Source organism: Thermobia domestica, chromosome 13, assembly GCF_964235325.1.
Source record: "Thermobia domestica chromosome 13, izTheDome1.hap1.1, whole genome shotgun sequence".
Classification (NCBI taxonomy): domain Eukaryota; kingdom Metazoa; phylum Arthropoda; class Insecta; order Zygentoma; family Lepismatidae; genus Thermobia; species Thermobia domestica.
The window spans coordinates 110,322,488-110,341,377 of NC_137466.1; the positions used below are offsets into that span (position 1 = coordinate 110,322,488).

The 18,890-nt window shown below is 35.2% G+C and overlaps 1 protein-coding gene across 3 annotated transcripts in view; it reads left to right on the forward strand.

Moving 5' to 3' along the window:
• The window catches only part of Lasp (LIM and SH3 domain protein Lasp), a 164,564-nt gene that overhangs the window by 26,532 nt on the left and 119,142 nt on the right, over positions 1-18,890 (forward strand). The gene's annotated exons all lie outside the window — the stretch shown is intronic.

Below are 18,890 nucleotides of genomic sequence, written 5' to 3' on the forward strand. Positions count from 1 at the left end.
ATGATGATAAGACTAGCAGGCAGTAGTAATAATCACGTGAAGTTCGTGCTACATAGGCGGTAGCGAAATTAAATTGCTCCTTTTCTGTCCCTCACATTGTCAAGGTCATAAAATTTTGATTGAGGCTGGATTTAAATGAATGCACAAGAAAAATTTGTATATTCTATCGGACTGAAGCGAATTGATGAGGACAAAAAGTTTTTTTTTATTTTTTTATGTGCTTTAAGCGGTGTTGTAATCTTCGTTTACAGGAAAGTTCGTGCCTTTAGGGAGAATGCATTCCTTTGAGCACCTCTTGCACGCCATGTTAGTAAGTGAAATTCCTAGTTCATGCTACCAATTACTCTTTTCCCTCTTTGTGCTATCTTTAAATGGTTCGTTAATGAAAGTATGAACATGGCAGTGATTGGTTGATTGATGTTAATTCATAGGATGAAGATATATCGATTTAGCAATCGTTAATGACCTTGGTGATAATTCTTTGGTAATTCTCGGTTCTTTGACCTCAGGAGTTTGGTTCTGGTAGATGCCGTTATCCTTTTGCTTCTTTCCTGCTTTTGCAAGCAAACAAATAAATAAAATAAATATTTGTTTTGGTGAATTGTTTTATAATATCTATACTTTTTTTTAAGGAGAGGGAGACGGTTATGATAAACGAAATGGTGGAATAAAGGGAGTGGGAGGAGATGGGAGGATTCGAGAATCACACACACGGTGTTTGTCCACCACACCACTTGGTGCTCGCTGAGGTTGAACGAGAAGTTTGTAATTATGTTTGTGTTGTGGTCGCAGGCTAGGGTTATCATGTTCTTAAATGCCAAAATGTTGACACACTTTTATCTGGCTACCTCGATGTATACTTCGTTACGTAGATCATGGTGTGCGTAGATTTAATAATTTAAATAATTATGACAGTATGTTCACAAACCACTAGCATAGCAAAACTCGACAGAGAAAAAATAATCGAAAGTATAGATAATTAAGGAATGGAAAAAGAAGCCGACGCGACGCACTAAGATAGTGAATATCGCCAAGATAGCCAAACTCTATATTAGTTAGCGCTGCTATTAATACGACAGTCTACATTAGGAAGACAGTATACTTGAGCTTTCAAAATGCGGATAAATTTCGGAAAATGTATGCGGACGGAAATTTTTACTCTCAGTACGCGGACATAGCTGCATAAATGTTGACACATAGCATTCCTATCCTAGGCTCAATGCCCCGTGGGAACACTGATTGTCTGGTGTTACAGAATTCTGAAATCATAGGCAAACTACTAAATAATATTTAGCAATAATAATAATAATAATAATAATGAAAAAAAGCTCTTGGTTGCGCAGGAAGCCATGAATGCACCACTTCAATCACCTGTTGATCGGAACTGAATCGACGGCCTCTGAGAACATCATTAAATGAACCAAACGATGGTAATCCGAGGGGGGCGAGATCGGGGCTGTGTACAAGTTGCTCCAACATCTCAAAACGCAGCGTCTGAGGAGTTTGAGCGGGGAGGACGGCGGTATATGGACGTGCATTTGTCAAGCAAAACAGAAGAACGTCTTCCAACAATCGATCTCTGCGTTTATTACGAACTGCAGGCTTCAGCGTGCTTACCAGCATATCACTGTACTTTTTATCGCTTATTGTGGACTGACCCCTTTTCCAGGTAATGTACCAGGATTGGCCCTTGTAAGTCCCAAAACACTATGAGCATCACTTTCCGTGCACAAGGTTGACTCTTGAATTTCTTCTTGACGGGAGATCCGGCGTGCTTCTATTCCATGCTCTAGCGTTTGCTCTCTTATAAAACTGATGAATGCACGTTTAATCTCCAGATGATTCACCTGAGAAACGCTTCACCTTCGTTAGCATAACGGACCAGTAGGTGCTACCAGATTCTCATACGATTTCGCTTGTGCTCTTAATTGAGCTTTTTCGGAAACTATCTCACACAGACTTCCTGAAAGTTGAGCCTGTTATACATGTCATATGCAGAACCATGACTAGTCTGCATATGGGTTGCCACTTCATCAACAGTCACTTATCTCTTATTCAGAATCAAAGTACGGACTCGTTCAATAATGTCATCAGTTGTTTTTGTAGCTGGACGCCCTGCTCTTTCCTCATCCTTCACGCTCGTTCCATCACTTTTAAATCGTTAAATCCACTGGGAAGCACTTTGCTGTGGCATCATATTGTTCTCGTATTGTGCTGAAAGTCTTTTATGAATTTCCTTTTCGGGTACACCTTCAGAGCACAAAATACGGATGACAGAACTCTGATCTTCTTTGGCGCGGCCATCTTTACTTCGCAACAGCGCAAAACGAACTATGTGGTAACGCTGCAACCTACGTAGGTGAAGCCAGCGGTAACATCTAGCGTCTGGTGAGCACACGATGCTGTAGAGCCAACTTGTTAAGAAATAGAAAAATATTGCAGTTACGTATTGACGTACCCTTGTATATAAATATTCTCAAATTGAAACGAAATCTTTCAGTTTTATGCCCTACGATTATGAGAATGAATGAAATGATGGAATGAATGAGGAAAGGAAGAACCCGTGCATACAGTGTTTATCCATCAGAAAGTCAACTTGGCACGAGCTGGGATTGAACCAGGACTTCACGTGCCAGAGGTGAGTGCTCTATCACTAAGCCACCACGACCCCCTTAATTCTTATATTGTGCGTTTATGTGTTATGAAAGCAATGACCTCCTTAACAAATTACCTGTAATACCATGCAATATATAAATCGGATTTATTAAGTTTATTGTTAGAACGAAACCAATTTTTGGTTAAGTGCAAACAAACGAATAGTGACGTATTGTTAACCGTCACTAGGATAAGCACTGGAATTATTATAGGTATATATATATACAGGGTGTTTCAGATAAAACGTTCAGTGCTTATAAATCCGAAACGGCTGAAAATAAAAAGATGAAACAAAAACTGATATAGGAAAATGTCATAGGGCGCATCACACGGTGTTCTTGTGGTGACCCTCAGGGCCCTCCTTCAAGGGGGCCCAGGGGCCAACTTCAAATTTTCAAATAGGAACATGTATTGAATTATACCTCATTCAATAGTACTTGAAAAACGAAACAACTTTTGTAGGAAACAATTTTCGATTTGGGCCACCGTTTTTAAATGGCCGCAAAAAGTGGGTCCTATATTAGATAAAGCGTCCAGTGCTTATAAATCCGAAATGGCTGACAATAAAAAGATGAAACAAAAACTGAGATAGGAAAATGTCATAGAGCACATCACATGTTGTTGTGGAGACCCCCAGAGCCCTCATTCAAGGGGGCCCAGGGGCCAAATTCAAATTTTGAAATGGGAACACGTATTAAATCATACCTCATTCAATAGTCCCTGAAATACGAAACAACTTTTGTAGGAAACAATTTTCGATTTGGACCACCGTTTTTCAAAATGGCCGCAAAAAGTGGGTCCTGTATCAGATAAAACGTCCAGTGCTTATAGGCCTAAATCAGAAACGACTGAGAATAGAGAGATGAAACAAAAACTGAGATAGAAACGATGATAAAGCATATCAAGTGGTGTTGTTGTGGTGACCCTCAGGAAACTCCGTGAAGGGGGCCCAGGTGCCAGCTTCAAACTAATACAGGACTTTTTGCGGCCATTTTGAAAACGGTGCCCCAAATCGAAAATTGTTTCCTACAAAAGTTGTTTCGTATTTCAGAGACTATTGAATGAGATATGATTCAATGCATGTTCCCATTTGAAAATTTGTTCCTATCTCAGTTTTTGTTTCATCTTTTTATTGTCAGCCATTTCGGATTTATAAGCACTGGACGTTTTATCTGAAACACCCTGTATATATATATATATATATATATATATATATATATATATATATATATATATATATATATATATATATATATATATATATATATATATAGGACTTTATATCAGGGGTGCCCACAAGAGGCGGCTATGACGCAAACTGCGTCATTGAAATATTTGGGGGGTTAAAAATCTATATAAATATGTTTGAGGGTGTAAAAATTAATCGAAAAGATTTTTTTCATGGAAGAACACCTACGGATAGGCAATTGAGGGGGGGGGGTGCGTCATGGACATGAGGGAGGGTGTGCACCACTGTTTATATATAAAAACAAGACCTGAATGAGTCTCTCTCTCTCTCTCTATTAAACCGCGAGGATTCATGAAACTTGGAGTTTACATCAATGATAGAACTGTTTTATCTATGATAGAACTTATGATGGATCTGAAGAATTCAGTGCGATTCGTGGAGCTGCCTTCCGAACACACTTGCAAAAATTGTAAAACAGCATGAGAACACCAGCAATATTGCCAAACTTAGAAGACATGACGAACGAGTGACCAAAAACAGCACAGACAACTTATAAAAGATTACGATGTAATAATGCTAATATATCCCTCCAAGCGCAGGTTACACTTGAAGTTTTAAATAGTAATTATCTCCCTATATCAATAATTTCAACTGAAGATATTGACTGATTTTGCGTATTGGAACTGAGCATAAAGTGTGAATTGCATAGTCAACGCAGAAATACGTAGTTGACTGTTCAGTTCATGTTTATATTAGTGAATGTTCCTAATACCTGTGCACTGTGTAGAGTCATTTTCCTTGTAATTTCCCACGGAATATTCTTCGCGTAATTGACAGACTAAGGTTTCATAAGAATGAAGTTTTTTGCTTATAATTTTCTTACTTTGCTTTATTTTTTCTCCAAACTAATAAATAATTATTCATTATTACACTGCTTTGTTAAGGAAAGCACAAAGAAGCGATAATATAGTAAGAAAACTGAGTTATTAATTAAAATGTGGAAGTTATAGTATATGCGAACTTTTTATTGCGGATGACGATACTTAAATATTTGACCGAAAAGGGAAGAAAAGAAAGTTGTATAGAAAAAGGGCGGGAGTTACAATAATTAAAATAAGATGTCTATATCGAAGTCTTTTAAGGTTAGAGATATGGAATTCGGTATTTGTATTTCTCGTTGAAAATAATTAGATACGTGTTTCACTATTCTTTGATAATTTGTCCTAGAAGGGGGTTCAGTTCTTAGAACTGGAAGGCCATATCTCGAAATTCGTTAAGGTTAGAGACATCAAATGATCTTTAGATTTTTCATTGAAACAGTTAAAGAGTGTTTCAGCGTTTTTTGATATTTTCCCTGTGAGAAAATAAAAAAGGGAAGAAGAAAATAAAACTGAGTTGCAACCATTAAAATAAAGTGGCCATATCTCGAAATCCATTAAAGTAAGAGTCTGAAAACTGATATCTAGGCTTCTAATTTAAAATAATTAAGGGTGTGTTTTATATATATATATATATATATATATATATATATATATATATATATATATATATATATATATATATATATATATATATATATATTTTTAATATTTCCAGTAGAATGGCAGAAAACGGTGGAGGCTGCAATTGTTATTATAAGGTGGCTATATCTCGAAATACCGTAGGATTATAGATACGAGAATTGTGAGGCAAAAATTTCTCTTTGTGCACTTTACGCGGGAACTAACATTCTGCGATAGTTGTCTTGTTTGTGAAAGGTGTTGAAAAAAAACCATTTGGAAAATATTGACATGGATTTCGTAATTCAGAAAATTATTTGCTAAAAGGGAGGGAGTTGAGGTTTATTAATATTCTAAAGCGGTAGTTTCCAGTCTTTTTTTTTTTTTTTTAATGACGACACACCACTAATCATCCACGGCATCGCGACGCACTTTTTTGATTTTTATTTTTAATAATAAAATCGTGTGTGAACAGCTTTTCGCACAGGAAGGAATGACTTACGAATGAATTTTGTACACAGATAGATCTTCACGAAATTTAATCGCGTACGAAGTTTTTTGGACCCGGGTGGTCGGATTTGGAGTGAGAGTAAAATGTGTGTACGTTTCTCACGCATTCTAAGAACGTTTTGCTTTATGCAATCCACCCTTTACGTAGTGGTTGTACGGGCTTACATAACGTGAGAGGATACATAACCGGGCAGTGAAGTTTCTTTCTTTTTATACAGGTTCTGAAGTAAGACGACTTACGCTTACAGATAATAATATAAATTACTAGCACCAACTACCCACTTCGCTGGGTTAAGTTAAGAAAAAGTAATAATAAGTTCCGTTAGTCAGTCACTTTACTATTACTAAAGCGTCCTCTGATATCGGTTATTTTCGATGATTATATTCCCCATGTTGCGGGGCACGGCATCAGAAGTGTCATTCTTCATCCCAGCAATCCCAAAAACTATGAATTCGACACTGATATCGGCCATTTTCCACCATTTTTATATATTTACTTCCTCCCGTTCCCCCAAGTTGCGGTGCTGAATTTGGATTTAAACGGGATCGGAAGTGTCACTGTTAATCTTAGCTACCCGAAAACTATTTATTCGACACTAATATTGGTCATTCTTTATAAATTTTATGTATCCCCCCTCCCCTGAATTGCGGGGCTGAATTTAAATTTAAACAGAATCGGAAGTGTCACTGGTCATCACTGTGACCCCGAAAACTATAGATTCGACACTAATATTGGTTATTTTTGATCATTTTTAAATGTCTCTCTCCCTAAGTTGCACCGTCAAAGTGATATGATGAAAGCCATCTCTGGTCAAAGGCTCATGTATGTTGAAAATTGGATCTAGATTGGTCAGGTGGTTGAGTGATGAAGTCACAAAGAAACACTTTCCATTTTCAATTTATAAATATATATCTCCCGTCCCCTTCCCGTGCGTTTCAACGTCAGAGAGAAATAATAGTAATAACAATCCCAGGCCTGAACCTTATCTATGTTGAAAATTTGATCGAGATCGGTTCGCTGGTTCAAGATTTATTAAGTTACAAACTTAGTCACTTTTATTTTTTATCTATATTTGTTTTTGTATATCTCCCCTCCCCTAAGTTCTACCGTCAAAGTGAATAGCTAAAAACACTCGCAGGCCAAAACCTCATCTACGTTAAAAATTTGATCGAGATCCGCCGGGTGGTTCAAAAGATTAAGAGTCACACACATAGTCACTTTCAATTTTAAAATAGTTACTATATAGATATAGTACTGAGCATTGTTTCCGTCGCTGGAGTCGTTTACTGGTACAGTCTGTCGTAAAATTAATTTTAACTATTAAATCTTCGTGATTTTTAAATTCTAAGTTTTCGCGACACTGTTGCACTGCTCGACACACCGGTTGGGAGCCATTGTGCTAGAGAGTATGATCATAGAACAGCAATAGGCGCTTTGGGCCTCTTTCCGCTGGAGTGTCACTGGATTTTGGAGACAGAAATAAAAAGTTCTCCGTATGTTAAAAGAAAATTAAAGAAATTAGTAATAACAAGTAATTATTGTTTATTAAAAACAGAATATACAAAAATGTTTATTTTTGTATTTTCTGCTCATCTTAATAAATAATTATTTTTCCAATCATGTCAAGAATTACGAGTATTCCTTCTACGGGATTTTTCCTGTTACCTTACAACAGTACTCCAACATCAACTGGAAATTTTTTATATATATTAGCTATCTCGCTACTGAGATTGAGAGTGCACAGTAGCGATATACGTACATTAAATCTCGTTCAATATCTAGAATCAGTGGGAAAGGTGGACAGGAAATTCGCACCGGAGATTTAGTGTAGAAAACGTTAGGAAACATGAGTATTTTGAAAAGTTAAAAGAAAAGCTAAGATTCTCTCAGATGGGCCAGATAAAATTGAACATAGGGTCAGAGAAAAAGAAATACCGTATGGGAGAAGGGTAATTCCCTGACTTTAGTAATTGCACGAAGCTTTAAAAGAAAATCACTAACTAGTAAGATATGATCCCAGAAGATTTCGATAATTCAGTGATTATTTACTGAAATGCTGATGGATGTTTTGGCAAGATAATATAAAAATCAGAAATTCAGAATTTCACAGAGAAATATTATTTCAGTTCTGTGCATTGCGAATAGGAAGTCGGAATAGAATAACCATTATCTTAATTGAAGGTAATCTCATATTTACTGATCGAACACGAAAAACTAGAAAATTACAATCAGAATGCCTAATATACCTTAGTAAAGATTCGCCATTATTTCCCACATACTACAATACTATTCGGTAATTGCACATTCATGTGTAATAAACGGCGGAAATTCTCAGTAACCAACATGTGATATTGCCTGTGAAACTCAGTGACACTTCAGTGCAAGGTTTTTCCATACGTTAGTCGATTTCATAATTCGTGCTGTAACGATGTTAGCTAGTGTTAAAGAATTTTACACTAATTGCGACGGCCATGACCTAGAATTTTACTGCTGCGATAAAAAAAAAAGTTATTTTTATGTACCTACCACCAGGAAGAAGGTGCTAGCGGCCAAGTTCAAGAACCTACCTTGAGAGCTAAGGACAATGTTAGAAATACACCGGATACCTCACTTATTTGTGATTTAAAAAAAAAGTAAAAATAAATATAGAAAAAATATTAACTAATAAAAACAAAAGGAAAGAAAAGAGCCGTAGGATATGTTTGTTCAGCCTAGCCTATCAGAACTTGTTCATTTTTAGTGTATGAGTTTGTTTCGTATTATTACAGCCACACATTTGTTGTTTGCGCTACATGAATCACGCAGCTTTTCTTTACTCAAAGTGTATTTTTCTTACACATGATTAGTTATATTCTAGGAAATCTAAAAATTTACAGTATTGACGGGTAAAGGTTTACAAACTCCGTCTTCGTAATTTGCAAATAAAACACTTAACTGTTACTTTTTTTTGTAATTGTATTACTTTTGATATAGATGCACAAGGAAACTGTTGTACGTACAAATATCTAAATAAAATTGTTCCTCATTTAACTTCCGATAGGGCTATGAGGATTTTGTTTGGAAGTGACTCCACGAGGTTGTGGAGGCATGCCATATCGATTTGAATCCGTTCACTTATCAGTGGCCATAGTCTCAGTAAAGTATGGGATGCCTATTTTTGGGTTTTGACTCCCTTCTCCGCAGATTGTCAATTGATTCGAGGGGAAAATAAGATTCAATGAATTACGTTTATATCCTCACATGTGTGGCTGTTCGTGATACACTTACTTAGTATATTATTAGAGAAAACTTCTGCCTGGCCGAATGATTGAAGGTAAGGCGGCGCGAACTCGATTAGCCCTTCCTCTCTCTTTTTCTATGTCAAATAACAAGAAACGAGAAACATGTGTTGTTATTTTACATGGAAAGTAAATTCAAAATTTCATGTCTGCTAATTTAAGATATTCCGAGATATGTGGATATCTTACTATCATAATTGCATCCGCTATTTCACTCTCTTCCACGTCGATTTTTTTGAAAGTATTTCCTTAGTGGTACCTTACGTCAAAAATTCTATTAAAATTCTGTTCAAATCTGAAATTTCTAGCTTAACATTTTAGCTTAGACGTTGATCAGTCAGTGAGAACTTCTTCCTTTGTTTATAGAGATTGTTTTAAAAGACATTACACTTCAAATTTTCACTGAGAGTTCACAACATTGTCAAGGCCTATAAATAAATAAATAACCTTGCTGTTGTACAAAATGTACATCTTACCATATTCTCTGTCTCTCCTAAATACATTTTCTTATTAAGCTCACTGTTCCTACTTAATATTGAGACATTACACATGGAGTGGTCCGGTAACCTTCTGTAATCGTTTTCCCAATGCCGTCATTTCATCATAGAAAAACTCTTTGGATTTAGAAGCAGTGGAATTATTAAAAACATTTTTCACATCTTCCTCTTCTTTGAAATGTCCATTTCATAGGAAAGCTTCAGAACTGAAGAAAAGATTGGTATTAATAGGAGAAGTATCCGTGGAATATAGGGAATGAGAGAGAATTTCATATCCTAAATCTGCCATTTAGTGGACAGTCAGTTGTGCCACATAAAATCTCACATTTCGTGCAATATGATAGGACCATGCCTTAATGACAATTCTAGTTGTTTTATGCACAATTTCCGGTGCATTTCTTCAGTGTCATTTCAGTATCTCTGTTCTGTCATGATTTGACCTGCTTGAAGAAACGAAAAGTACCCTGAGTTGTCCACCAGACAATTAGTATGACCTTGGGATGGAATGCATGTGTTGGACATTATTTTAGGAGGTTTAACAGCAAGCCGTTATGATGATCTGTTACCATTATCGTATAGGTGTTCCATAGGTGATTCTTCAATGACAGAAAGGCTCTCTGATGCGGTAAATTAAGGGGACCGCAGATTTCCAATCGATCCATTTTTAATTTTTTTTAAAGCATCTAGTTCCTGGGGTATTTACGTGTCAGTTTGTTTTCACATTACCTAAGGAAATCAATTTACGAGACACACTTGTAGGCCCTCCCCAATTTTGAAGATTGATTGTGGGATAGCTGCCTCTAAATCCTCAGGATTAAGTACAAATAAAAACCTTCCATGAATTTGGCAAACCAAAGTTTGGCTTTTTTATGCCTAAAAACAAGCAACAATATTTGAGTTCCAGTTCAAAATGTCTAATATTATTTCGGTTTAATTAGTTATTTTAAATTGGTCATATTTTCAACTTTCTACTGAAAAATAAATAAATAAAAATTAAAAAAAAAATAAGAGCATTTCATCTGTAACGACCCAATACTTTTCCTTGCCAAAAAATCTTGACAATATTGGCAGCTGTAAGCGAAAATCCGACTTTTAGTACGATTTTTAAACACTATTATAATTTGGAGGACCAAAAATGAAGCAATCCACAACTATTCGCACCGAAACTTGTGTACTTCCTTAGTGTCTACATCATCCGACGATAAAAAATGGTAATATATGTACGTACTAAACATCATAGCAAAAATCACAGGTTTGTATTACGGTCCAAAAATTGACAAATTTCATGGAATGAACGTTTTGCTGCGGATCTTCGTATTGAATATATTAGAATTCGGAGTTATTAGAGGATTTTTTAAAAAGACAGTTTTTTTTTCTTGATAGAATTCGCTAACCTATGATAGAAATTTTACCTGTTAGTTGCCTAGTGTTAGATAAGTTCTATTGCTGATTATTTACTTTTATTGTAGCATGTTTTTAATTAAAAGTTGCGCTGTTTTGTTTGCCATAAATAGAATAATAAATATATTAATACAAATCACAGCTGCAGTATGTAAAAAGAATATTAGTATACTGAGGTTTATGACAAACTATTTGTAATATTTTTGATAAGGTAAATACGTTCTAGATAGATTACTAGTTTCCTGTAATACGAGAAATTGCAATATAAGCTAAAATGTACAGATAAAGCGAGGCTCAAGTCTGTCATATTGACTTCCTAGTGTAACTTACATTGTAGATTGTATCGAAGGAATAACTTTATATGTGACAAGAGCATTAAAATATCCATAGGAAATAGTAATTAAAAGACAGACAGTAATAGATAATACTTTTGTTGTTACGTAACACTCATTGTTTGTTTCATTATCAGCACTTTTAGAATCTTGAACGGTATTTTCATCATATGTGATACTTTGGAATGAGCATACAAAAAAGCATGTGGCGTACTGATAGGTTTATGGCTGAGCGAGTTAACAGGCTAATTGGGCTGTAAAGTGATAAGTGAACTAAGGGAATTTATTTGAAGACTTTTTCTTTTGTTCAGACCTACTTTTTTTTTTTTTTTTTTGTTAAATACTCACTCTGTAATTAATTATACTTGTTTTCTTTAATTCTGTTGCAGTTAAAGGCTGTCAAGTAAGATATTTGTCAATTTTGTCTCATAACATTAACAGGACAACTTCCTGTAGAAGTAAGAAGAGTTGTTAATTTAAAGAATGAGGACAAGTAGATAAAGAAGGATGTAAGAGTCTGGTGGGAAATTATTTGCGCGTAAACTAATTGAACTTAAAATAAATATATTTTAATTAATAACATACATCATAATGGAGATTGTTAGCAGTTTTGGAAAGCAATCTTTTTTTTTTTTTTTTTTTTTTCATAGCCATGAAGTAAACCAGAAAGCTTTTGAAATTGTATAACCTTAGCAAGACAGTTCGCGGATTCGTTTAGTTTCTGAGCATTAAATATTACCTATTTGACACGTTACTGCATTTGTTTTATGGAATAGCTGCTGTGTTTATATGCTGTTATTGGTTGAACGAGTTGTCGAGAGGAGAGCTATGAATTGTATTAATACTTTAGGATTCTAAAACATGTACTTTTGGGTAGCGCACATATTAGTTCCTAAGTGAAATCTTGACCCGACTACGGTAGGTCCCATAGTTTTGGATCTATAGACTTTTAAATTTATTTATTTATTTTCATGTTTTCGGCAGCCTATAACTGTGAAAGGAAGCATTTGTGCACCCAGGTTGGTCTATACTTTTTGTCTTATCTTGGTGTAAGGAATCACCCCCCAAATGTTGCCGGTGTTGTTTAAAATACCCTGTTCAACTTATACGACTGCTTTTATTAAATCTGATTCGATTCACCATCTGCATAGAAAAGAAATCTCAAGTAAAGCCAGTACCTCTGGCATCCCTGTCATGTGATTGATGTTACATGTAAACAAGGAAATTAGTTCGCAATTCTGCCACATGCACAGGTAAATCAAACGAGTAATATTTGCATCATCCAAATGGAAACATTTTTTAAAGTTCCAAAACAGTTATTTCTGACTGGTCGATGTATAACAGAGAAGTGCGCGTTTAAAATCTGAGAATTATGAGAAACACTGTACCAAAGGAGTGTAGGGAATGAAGTAGGAGAATACGGGGTGCGGCAAGTAAAAGTAGCTTGGTGATGAGAGGAAAAGGATTAAAGGGCCTGTGGCCTCGGAGATCATCGGATCTTTGGTTGTGTGATTTCTTTCTGTAGGGAGCATTAAAGAGTAAGATATACAGAAATAATCCACACACTGGATGAATTCAAAACAAACATTCGTCACGCCATTGTACTGATAATACCATTTATGGTGGAATATAAACCTTTTCCGTTGTGTACTTCAAGATAATTGTAATTATCGTGTAACTAATTGTAATGTAATGTAAAATTAAATAAAATAATAAATATATCTAGTAACCGTAAAAAAACTATTTAAAAAATCAATATTAATGCCCAGGCTATTTTTAGCTGATGCGCCCTGTTGAATAAGGAGATATTGGTAATGTACGTGTAGTTATGGATCCATGTGTAGTATACCTGCAAAACCATTGACAACGTTATCAGTGTTGGCGTATGACAAGATATCTTATATATAAAAGAGAACGCACAAATCCTTTGTTCCCTCATCACGCTAATACGGCTGAACCAATTTCTTTCATTTTTGGGGGGTTATTAGGATTTGGACCCTAGATGGTTTTTATCATATCACTTTAATTTTTAATTACCAGTGTCTTGAGATAATTGACCATTCAAGTGTCCATAACGTACAAATCCTTTGTTAGTTCATCATATGTAAAAATAAACGTATTTATATGCAACCCGCATGACCGTGTCACTCGGCGGGTTAACATAAATGACAGGCGATATAATGTTAACATTTACTGCAATCTTCTATGGTTTTTATCATATCACTTGAAAGCGAAAAAGTAAAAATTATCTAAGTAACAAAGTTTATTGCGTTCCGGGGTGACCGCAGCGAAGCGGGGTGAACGCTGCTAGTATATAATATCCATGCACTGAAAAAGAGCTGACGCAGCTTAAACAATGGTATGTTGGATTGTATAGCTTAACCTTGCAGGCAAACAAGATGCTGCCAGTTTAAAAATAGAGCAAGATAGCTCTACATCAAACCTAGGACTCAAGAGTAGTATGTGTTTTACTGGTGCGTACTTAATTGCAGAATGTACTTAAGAAAGCAAAATTGTTTACGTAAATAAAGAATACGTAAAAATAATAAATAAATAAATAAAACATTTAAAATAACTACAATTTCAGTTATCCTTTCCCCTCTAAAAATAAAATAAGTCGACTTTGCTGCATCTTTAATCTGAACGAGTAGCTCAGCTAAGCGAGTTGAGAAAGCACAGAAGCTTTATTGGTCTTCATTGCCTTTTGTTGGGAGAGCAAGGAACATGTAAGAGGAAAATAAACATTATTGAGGACGCAAACTTGAAGCTAATGGCGACATACGCAAATACATATATGAAAAAAATTTAAAAAAATAAAAAAATAGTAGAATGATGTTAGTTATGTCGAATATAAATTGAGTTTGTGAGTTTATATTTACAATACAGTTTAGTTGTAGGCTGATATTGGAAAGCGAGGAAACAAAGATTATATGAGCTAGTTGAATAAAGATTGCTTTTTCTCTTTAAAACTGTTATGGATTTTACCTATCAGATAAATACAATCGCAGGTATGGGTTTTGCGCGTAACACTGTTTGTCTTCACTATCTTATAAAGCACACCTCGGCTGTTGTTGCTGACGTCAATTGGCTTATAAAGTTGAGTAGCAAAAAATCTCAATTCATTCTAACTGATAGCAGCTACTAAGTTTATGATGTTGCAAATATGTGAATATGTTGTTGCATTTAAATTTTGCCATAGTAGACGTTAATGTTTAACGAAACCACATTTATGTTCAATAGTCAGCTATTTATTGTGATCCACTTCTTGGGAATACGGTGGTCCAGCGGTAGAGCACTCACCTCTAAGGTGAGAGGCCCCTTCTTCGGTTCCAATCCATTTAACATTGTTGTGGACAACATTGTGTCCGTGAGTTTTATCCTGCTTCTTCCCACATGTTCATTTCACCAGTTCTTTTAAAATCATCTACGTTCATTAATCGTCTGTTTCCTTTATCCTAAATGCCATAACAATAGGGCAGTAAATTGAAGATTTCATTTTAATTTTCTTCCTTCATCTGTTTTCTTTTTTAAAAAGTCAGTATTATCAGAAGGACAGTATATGTCGTATGCGATCGATGAAACTCATCCGATGTTAAGGGCCTTCACTACAGCAAAATTACGTAGTGAACTAGATAATACGATTTGGCATGCGATACCGTTATGTCAACTCATCTATCTGCTTTCGATTTGCAACTGTAGATAGATTTAGCATTTCTTGCGGGTTCTGTAAATAGCGGCATACCAAAAGCAAATAGATGAATTGTGATAAAGGTATCACATGCAAAATCGTATTGTCTAGTTCACTATGTTTCTGCTTTTCGAATATTTTTGTTTGTTTTCAAGATATTACAGAATAACTCTAAAATTAGCGGTAGTTTAATTTCACTGTAGGGAAGACCTTTAACCAAAATTGGGATGGTAATAGAAATGACGAACTGAATTCACGCATGAAATACGGTGTACATTGCTGTGGATCGTTAAGTTACTGGCTATCAAAGTTTGGATTCGATTTAATTAGTAAAATATCATTTTGTATGGTCTGCTATCAACTACTAATTTGATTTTGACCAAATTTGGTATGGCAGTAGCTTAGTACAATCATGATATTTGATATACCGACCATTCGTTCTCGAGATATTCACCACCAAGTTTGGGTTTGCACTTAGTGAAATGAAGAAATTTTACTAAATCACGATAGGTAAAACCCATCCGGTCTCGACCAAACTTGGTGTAGTGGTAAAAGGTTGATTAACTCTTTGGTTTCCAAGTTACTGACCATCAAAGCTTCGTTTGAACAAACTGAAATTTCATTATAGCGAGTGATGGAACTAATCCAATCTTGCTAAAATTAGACATGATGGTAGGGTGGCCAGAATGCAATGATTAAAAGGCCGGACACATTGACTTTGAAAGCCAGATTTTATGAATTTGTAAACCTTTTTTTCGTAAAGTCCATCCATATCAATGGATTTAATATTACACGCCTCAACAGAACTAACAAAATCTTCAAAAGAACAGTCGGCATTTCCATGCGGAAGCAACTAGTGTCTCATATAAATTTGTGTGTATACGACGCAGTCATATTTCTTTTTTAAAACAATTAAAGGCTTATGAAGCAGACAGATATTTGTAATTGATATGGCCTGTCCAGGGTTGTCAATCTAATAGTTTTCTTACCAGATTTTGGAACTCTAAATTTGTCAAATGTACTAATTTTCAAATTCTGAAATGTATGAGACTGGAGTCATCGAATCATCAGAATAGTGGAAAGTTAAACATTTATAATGAGGCAATTGAAAAGCAGGACAAATTGGCGACGGCTCGACGACTAAGCCGGACTCTAGACAGGACCTCCAAAAGCCGGACTGTCCGGTCAAAAACAGGACCCCTGGCCACCCTACATGATGGTAGATTTTTGTGAGCTTACTACACGTATGAATGTTTTGTGAACTTCTTTGGTCCTCGAATTATTTGCAGCCCAAGTTGGGATTTGGATTTACTTGAGTCTAACCCCCAAGTTCGATAGCCAATAATTCAAAAACCAAATACATGCATACCACGATGTTTCAGACTCATATTAAGCTTGTTAAGGACTACCAATGTTTCAGATTTGTTCAGATCTTTAGTTCCAGAGTTGTTGGCCACGAAATTTCGGGCTTCGAGTTAACGAATTTGTTACAGGAAGTAAGTATAGTGTGTTTATAAATAATTAAAATGTACTGTATATATATATATATAAAAAAAAGACTAACGTTTTTCTTACTATAGTGAAATTTACTAATTCTGATTCCCTTCCTGTTTTTATTACAATTCGTTGTTCGCGAAATCGGTACTTATTCACATGAAGGTGAACTGTATTGCACGGAGAATTCTAACGGTAAATATATACATTTTCAACCAAAATTTACTGTTGCTTATACCAGTTTCTTGTAGGGAGCCAATACCAAACTAATCACTGTGACATCATTACATATTTTGTACTTACATTGTATTACACGTAATTTAATATAGGAATTGAAAGTTTATATACCTTGTAGAAAATTGACAAAGTGTACTATAGACCAGTGATTAAAAAAATAATAATCTAGGGGAAGTGAAACACAGATAGCAGGGTTTGCCCAAGTGGGATCATCCCGATAAAAACCACCGGGTTTTTTCGGGTTGGACTCACCTGAAAAAAAAGAACACCTGGGTTTTTGAGCTTTTTGTTAGTATACTGTTGGTACAACGAAGGTGATTACATTGAAAGTGATTTTTATCAAATTTTGGACTTTTCTTGGACGAATTAGGTGCTTTTACGCTAAGGTATACAATAACATAAGACTTCTGAATGCACTGAATAAATTTAATATATATATATATATATATATATATATATATATATCTTTAAAAAAAACCTTAGTTTGAGGTAATTATAGAACAAAATAATGTATAGCTTATGCTTATAGCCTGTTTGAAGTAAAATATGCAATTTTATATTTTAGAAAATACTTTCCGTGAAAAGTGTGCTCGCTGACTCGGCGATGCCGAGGGACGTTATCCCTCATCGGGTTTAAGGCCATAGGTGCCGGTACTACCAGTATGTAGTGCATTAGTAAAACTATTAGTATTATTGTTTTATTACCTTTGATGGTAACACAAATATTCATCAGTAAAATTTGGTTTTCCAACAACAACAGTTTAGTTCAGTTATTTGTTGCTACTCTTCAAATAATTGATGGTAACACAAATATTCATCAGTAAAATTTGGTTTTCCAACAACAACAGTTTAGTTCAGTTATTTGTTGCTACTCTTCAAATAAGCATTCTGCAGAATCAACACCAGCAATAGCGTAAAAATTCTTTTCAAATTTAAGAAGCTTAATGCTCGGAGTTCCGAAGATTACGTAACTCTTTCAAATGCAGAATTCACACTTCCTTACTAGTGGAAGTTTCAATGTATACCAAGAAAAAGCTGCATTTTCGAAAAAAAAAAAAAAAAAGTAACGAAAGAAGTGCTCGGAAAATTCCCGCAATTCAACGCACAAAGCGTGGCAACTGAAGAATTCAACAATAACACTATTTATTTTACGCTGGAAGATATTGAATTTCATTTAAGACATTTTGAAACATTTACTTTATAAAATATGAATTATGTCTGTGTTAATTGTTTTAAATTAATTTTCTGGAAAGAGCTGTCTTGCAACCAGTGCTCGGGAAAATCCCGTAATTGAACGCACAATGTATCGGAAGTGAAATCCAACAATAAAACTTTTTATTTTACACTGGAAAATATTTATGTCGTATAAGACATTTTGAAACATTTATTTTGTAAAACACGAATTATATATCTTTGTTTAAAATTAATATATTTGGTGTTCATATTTGGCGAACGTCACTGAGGCTCCTGGGATGATTCAATCTACATTTGTTCGTTCGTCTGCCTGTACCACACATACTACATTGTATCACTTTCGGTCTTTTAAGTTTACATTTTCAGGGTACCAGCACGAGACACACTAAATTACCTGTATAGATTTTGGCGGCATACCAACGTAAAATTTCAAAATGGCAGCCATTCTTTTTTTAAAATTTCGGATATCCACACTACAAAGTGCACTTTTTGGTCTTTTAAGTTGACATGTTCAGAGTAGAAGCACGAGACACTCTAAATTAGCAGTATATGCTTCGGCAGCGATCCAACGTAAAATTTCAAAATGGTGGCAGTTTTTTCAAAACTACAGTGAACAGAAAATTGTTGTGACAATGATTATCTTAAATCACATTTTAACACTTTTACCCCCAAAACATTGAAATATTTCGAAAAAATCCAATTAAACCCGAAAATACCCGAAAAAACCCACATTGGTCCAGGTGGTTGGGCTTTTTAAAAAAACACGGGGGTTTTTCAAACCCTGACAGGTAGTATGATCAAGTCTCTAGGAAGGGAAATCATTGCTTCCAGAATTTCCTAACTCGAAAGTTTTGGTGTAAGGCAGTGACTCCTAGCCGGTATGTCGCGCCACACTGATGTGTCACGGAGTCCTAT